We start from the raw sequence: 6,780 nt of genomic DNA on the forward strand, positions 1-6,780 counted from the left end.
CTTTTTGAGTCTGGCTTACTTCACTGAGCATTATGGTGTCAAATGACATCCACTTTGTGGCAAAAGATAGGATTTCAGTCTTTTTATGGATGAGTAGCCATCCTTCTTGTATACGAACATTTTCTTTATCCAGTCATCTGTTGATGGACACTGGGGTAGATTCCATATCTTATGTATTGTAAATTATATATATTAAATATATATAATATATTTAATATTATATAATATATTTATATTTATAATATAAATATAATATAATATAATATAATATATATTATATATAATATATAATATATATAATATTATATATATAATATATGGCTTAGTAGTTAAGACACTGGTTAAGAGGTTATACCCCATATCAGAATGCTTCAGTTTGAGTCTTCTCTAACTCCTGACTGCAATTTCTTGCTAATGTAGACCATGGGATTAATCCATCATCACTCAAGTAACTGGATTCTTACCACCTACAGAACAGACCTGGATTCAGTTTCTAGCTCCTGGTTTTAACCTCTCACTTGGCTACTGAAGCCATGTAGGAGGTGAATCAGGAGATGGGAGTTCTCTGTTTCTTTCTTTGTCTCCCGGTTAAACAAATATTTTTAAATTAAAAAGAATGTAACATATTCTACCTAGAAACCTTTTTTAATGCATAAAATTTCACACATTTCATAAGTACAAATTTAGGAACATTGTGGTCTTTCCCACCCTACTCTCCCTCCCAACTGCACTCCCACCCTTCTTCCTCCTCCCTCTCCTATTCCCATTCTTATTTTTTACAAAGATCTATTCAGTTAACTTTACACACATAAGATTAATTCTGCACGAGTTCAAGAAACTCAACAAGAGCAAAAGAAACAAAACAGCTCAATAAACAATATTAAAAAAACGTGTTCAACAGTTGAGATAAGGGCTGTTCAAAATCATAGCCTATCACAGTGTCATTTCACTTCTGTAGATTACCTGTTAGGTGCTCTATTAGTTACCACAGATCAGGGAGATCTTATCAATTGTGAACTGAGCTGTAATGAACATGCAGTTACAGAAAACATTTTCATATGCTGATTTCATTTTCTTTGGGTAAATTCCTAGGAGCAAGATGACTGGGTCATATGGTAGGTCTTTGTTCAGATTTCTGAAGTATCTCCATACTGTATTCCAAAGTGTCTGTACCAGATTACATTCCCACTAACAGTGGATTAGGGTACCTTTTCCCCACATGCTTGCCAGCATTTGTTTTTTGTTGATTTCTGTATGAGATTCATTCTAACTGGGTTGTGGTGAAAATTTATTGTGGTTTTGATTTGCATTTCCCTGATGGCTTGTGATCCTGAGAATTTTTTCATGTGTCTATTGGCCATTTTAATTTCCTCTTTTAAAAATGCCTGTTTAAGTCATTTGCACATTTCTTAACTGGATTGTTTTGTTGTAGTCAAGTTTATTGAGCTCTTTATAGATTCTGGATGTTAATCCTTTATAATTTTCCTAGTTTGCAAATAATTTCTCCCATTCTGTCAATGGCCTCTTTACTTTGTTTAGTGTTTCCTTTGCAGTGCACAGCTTCTCAACTTGATGTAATCCCATTTGTCAGTTTGGGCTTTGATTGTGTGTGCTTCTAGGGCCTTTTCCAAGAAGTGTTTCCCTAGGCCAATGTCTTGCAGAGTTTCTCCAATGTTCCTTAGTAATTTGATAGTCCTCTAGGTTTAGGACATTGATCCATTTTGAAGGATTTTGTGTAGATGTAGGGTAGGGGTCTTATTTCTTACTTCTGCATGTAGAGACCCAGTAGTCCCAAAACATTTGCTTTAGAGACTGACCTTGCTGCAGGGATTGATTTTAGCTCCTTTGTCAAATTTAAGTTGGTTGGAGGCCCATGGATTTATTTTAGGTGTTTCTATTCTGTTCCATTGGTCTAATGTTTTACCTCTTTTTTTCTTTTTCATTTTTGTCAGTACCAGACTTTTGATTATAACTGCACTGTAGTATGTCTTGAAAACAAAAGCTTCCTACAAGCCAAGGGCAGCTGAGGGCCTGGGTGGATCAGAGTGCGGAGCACCCCAGGCAGTGCGCCCACACCCACGCCCTCACCAGCCGAGGCCCAGCATCCTGCGCCAGGTGTGGCGCCATTCAGAAAAGTATCATGTAGTCCTCGGCCACCAGGAGCTCCAGGTTGCTATTGACTTAGCTGCGTGGGGCAGCGGGTCGTGTTCAGGGTGGCCGCGCCCAGCCCGGGCCTCCCCCGTGGGCCTCAAGGATCGGGGTCCCCCCTCGGGCGAGGCGTGGGGCTTGAAGGAGAGGGCCGCGGGCTCTGGGGAGGGGCGGGGGTCTCTGGGAAGGGTCGGGGGCTCTGGTGGAGGGGGCCCACGGGCTCTGTGGAGGGTGCCTCAGGCTCTGGGGAGGGTCAGGGGGCTCTGGGAAGGGTCGGGGGATCTGGGGCAGGGGTCGTGTTCCAGCCCCTTGGGCCCCCTCTGGGCGGGCCTTGGGGGTGGACATGACCACCCAGCTCAGCACACCGGGTACCTGGGGGTCCCCGCCCCACTGGCCGCCTGTGCTGGGTGGAACTCTGGGGGTCCAGGAGTGAGAGTGGCAATGATGGACAACTGTCACTCATCCTCCCCGTGAAACTGTGACCTGGGGCCGGGGACTGAGCCTGTCCGGGCGGCTGCGGGTGTGGATGTGGTGGGCGCCCGGCCTGTGGCTGCGGCGTGGGAGGCGGTGACGGGTGTGACCGGCGTGTGGTGGTGGTGGTGGTGACAGACGTGTGATGGGGATCAGGGTGGTAGTGTTGGTGCTCACGGTAGTGTTGGTGGTGATGATGAAGGTGATGGTAGTGTTGGTGATGGACATGTGTGGTGGAGACAGCAGCTGCCGAGACAGGGGTCCAGGGGAAGGCCCAGGCTTGGTGAGTGGGGCCAGCAGGGCAGAGAGCCTGGGTGAGCAGCCACGCCCCGCGCCTGCCCTGCCCCGCCCACCCCGCCCCGCCGCCTGCTCACAGGACAGGTTCTCCATGACACAGTGGTAGTCAGCACAGCTGCTGTTGGGGAGGAAGCAGGAGGTGAAGACGATGATGGCGTTGAGGCCCTCGCCGTGGTTGCCTGGGGAGAGGCGGCCGAGGGCGGCCGTCTCAGAGCTCGGAGCCATGCAGGCTCCACCCTCCGCTGTGGTGGGGCACGGAGGGGCTGCCAGACTGGCAGGGGGGCCAACCTCCAACCTCCGGGGTGACCACGGGTACAGGGGGTGGTCCGACCTCTGGGGTGACCACAGGTATGGGGGGGTCCGACCTCCAGGGTGACCACGGGTACAGGAGGGGTGACCTCCGGGATGACCATGGGTACAGGGGTCCGACCTCCGAGGTGACCATGGGTACAGGGGTCCGACCTCCGGGGTGACCACGGGTACAGGGGTCCGACCTCTGGGGTGACCACGGGTACGGGGGTGGGTCGACCTTTGGGGTGACCACAGGTATGGGGGGATCCGACCTCCGAGGTGACTATGGGTACAGGGGTCAACCTCCGTGGGTGAGCACAGGTACCCGGGGACGTCACCTCCGTGCGTGACCACCTTCATGTGCAGCTGGATCATGTGCAGGTCGATGCGGTGCTCCTGCTCCCCGATGATGACTGTGAGCCACAGGCGCCCATTGGCCGCATCGCTGTCCTCTGCCACGCCGTCCCCAAACAGGTCCGCGCTGTCCCCAGGCATGTTCTTGCCGGGGGCCACCGGGGTGTCATCTGGAAGCAGCACCCCTGGGCTGGATGCGCTGGCCTCTCGCGGCTGCCTTCCTTCTCCCGACCTGGCCGCCTGTGCCCTGACAGGACCTGGCTCAAGTGCCAACTCCTCCAGAAAGCCTTCCGAGATTGCGCCTCCCGGACATTTGACTCCTAACACTTCCTGGGTCTCTTGCCCCTTAACTGACGCGAGCAGCCAGAGGGCCTGGGGGTTCATGGTGTGCTACTCCGTATCCCCCACCCCTGGGCAGAGCCACCTTGCTGACAGCAGTGGGGGAACTGGGGTCCACAGCTGTGCCATGGGAGTCAGACCCAGCTCCCTTCCGGTCACTCCCCAGACCTGCCATGCTAGGGCGGGAGCGCCATCCGGGCCCCCTGGATCTGCCGCACTGGGGCGCGCAAGCGCCATCAGGGTCTTCCGGTGCTGGCCGGGAGCACCCGGGCCACCCATGCAGGCTGAGTCCAGAGCAGAGCTGGGGAGGGACCCAGGACCTGATGGGGGAAGCGGGAGCCCTCCTGGCCTCCCCTGCCCTGGAGTCCCGCACACAGCGCTCACGCCTCCGGCTCTCAGGCTCTCGGGCTCTTGGGCTCTGCTCGGCCGTTGAGCGCTGGGCGCCGTCGCTGGGGGCCGCGTCCAGTGGGGACCTCGGGACCCATGTTTGGTGAGGAGATTGAGACAGGGGCATCCTGGGTCAGACTGGATTCGGATCCAGCTCCCTGCCCATGCGCTCCCTGGGGGCAGCGGTGAGGGCTCAAGTGCCGGGGGCCCTGCACCTGCGTGGGAGACCCAGATGGAGCTCCTGCTCCTGGCTCCAGCCTGGCCCAGCGCCGACTGTTGTGGCCATGTGGGGAGTGACCCAGCGGATGGGAGCGTGCTTGCTCGCTCTCTCTCTCTCTGACTTTGCGTTTCAAATAAATCAGAAAAGCAAATGAAAACCTAGGAAGAGTGCGATTGTCAGAGAGGATCTGTTTACTGCTCTCCGAAATCCTGGAGGGAAGTCCCTCCTGCTTCCTCCCTGGGCCCCGCCCCCACCTGCCGCTCCTTGCTGGCCGTGACCGTGAGATTGTCCCACACGCGTGGACATCAGACCTGGCCGATCCTGCTCCGCGTGTCCCGCCAGAGCCCTCACTGTGGCCATTGGGGTTGTGAGACCTGCGCCTGCCTCCCTCTCCCCTAGCTCCTGCTCGGCCACTCCACCCCTCACCACCCCCCAGGCCTGTGCCGGGCATCCTTTCCAAGGACCCCACTCGGTTACCCTGGCCAGAGCTTCCACCTCCCCGGCAGTGTGGACAAGGGGCCGGGTCGTCCTGGGCTCCCTAGGATTGGAGCAGCGTCCCTGCCCCCTGCTCCGTGCCAGCCACACCCACATTCTGCCCTGCCCTCGGTGTCATGGCTGCCCACGCCTGTGGGCAGAGCCGTGTCACCTCCCGCCACGTCCCCGCTGTATCCCCCCGCGTCCCCAGCGCCCAGAGCAAGCGCTCGAAAAGCCGGGCAGGCCGCGGGCCGTGGTCCCCTTCGAGGATCTTGGGGAAGACCCGCGCGGTGGCGACAGGTGCAGGTGCGCATGAACCCCGCGCCATTCCGTGGCCCCCGCGGACCCCGCACCCCACGCCCGTGGCCAAGACTGGGACAGCCCCGTGGCCCTTACCTTCCCACTCCAGCTCATTGCCGTTGCCCAGGAACTCGAGCGAGTCCATCTCGTCGGGGGTCTCAATGTTGTCCACGTTCATGTCCAGGTTGTCGGCGTGTCCAGGAAGTCGTTGGACAGCGGGGAGCCCTCGCTTTGGTCCAGCGAGATGCTGATCTCCGGGGCCACCAGGGTCTTGCATTTCTCTGGTAGGGTCGGTTGAAGTTCAGTGCACCGGGAGGGGCTGGGGAGAGGCCGACAGAACCTGTGGCCCCTCGCGCTCCCCCCACCCCACTGCCCTGCCTGGCAGAGGAGGCGGAGTGGCAGGGCCGGGGTGGGGCAGCCGTGGCCATCCCCTGGCGCCTGCGGGGCAGTGGGTGGGCACTGGCTGCAGCAGTGAAGGCTCCGCGGGTCCCGGCTCTGCATCCAGCCAGCCCCAGCTAGCCCCCATGCTTGCGCACCCTGGGCCCCTGCACCACCCCTGTGACTCCATGGAGCTCCTGGCTCCCGGCTTCAGCCTGGCCCAGCCCTGGCCGTCTGGTGTCTGGGGAGTGACCTAGCAGGCAGGGGTCTCTGTCTCTGACTTTGCCTGTCTCCCATTTAAATAAATACATAGAAAAATGTAAGAGGTGCGTCCTGGCAGAAAATGGTCAGGTCATCATTCTGTGCATGTGCTCAGCACTGTGGACTCAGGAGTGGCCTGGTAGGGAGGTTACCGTCCTGCCCGGAGGGCACCTGAGTCCCAGACATTGCCTGGCTGAGACAGGCAGGAGGCAGAGCCCCCCTCTCAGACGGGGCTCAGTGGGAAGTGGGATGGGCTTGGGGGGCTGTGTGTGTGTCACGCCAGCATCACTCCTCTCCTTGTAGGGGCCAAGGGAGGGCCCAGCAGTGACCCTGACACTGAGGGCTCATCCCTGCCTGGGAGGCACTGACCCCTCAGAGTGGCCATATGGCAGTGAGGACAGATTGGAGCCAGAAGGTCACCCCCAAGCCTCACACGAAAGGGACCCGCCCTGAAAAGTAAAACCCAATGCATCTGCCCCCCCCCAGGCTTTGGAGTTATGGGTGTGTGTGTGTGGGGGGGTGTTGCTTCCCTCTGCATGGAGCTGCCTGCCCAGGAGCAGTAACTCCGGTTTCTTGGTCCCTGGCTGGAGAGGAATTCTAGCCCAGGATAATCCAACCCGAGTCTTGCGCCCTTGATTCCGATGGGATTTGGGGGCCTGAACTTGATGCTGAGTGACTGCGGGCAGATGGTGCCTGTACACCTGCCCAGGGCAGGGGCTGCCATGGGCCCCCTCTTTGCGGCAGCCACACCCCACATCATGAGGCTGGGGCAAGTCCTGAAGGGCAGCAGGGAGGGCTCCCCTGTGGGCATCGCCGTGGCCATCTGGGGACTGAACCAGCAGTGGGGGTTCCCTGTCTTG

At 56.8% G+C, this 6,780-nt stretch overlaps 1 pseudogene; it reads right to left on the bottom strand.

The window, feature by feature from the left end:
- Window positions 1-2,084: 2,084 nt before the first annotated feature.
- LOC149119444 (caytaxin-like) lies at window positions 2,085-5,709 on the bottom strand (annotated as a pseudogene).
- Between the last annotated feature and the right edge of the window lie 1,071 nt (window positions 5,710-6,780).

The sequence above is a fragment of the Oryctolagus cuniculus genome, chromosome Y (genome assembly GCF_051225735.1).
Source record: "Oryctolagus cuniculus isolate XC-2025 breed Fujian yellow rabbit chromosome Y, ASM5122573v1, whole genome shotgun sequence".
In the NCBI taxonomy this organism is placed as follows: domain Eukaryota; kingdom Metazoa; phylum Chordata; class Mammalia; order Lagomorpha; family Leporidae; genus Oryctolagus; species Oryctolagus cuniculus.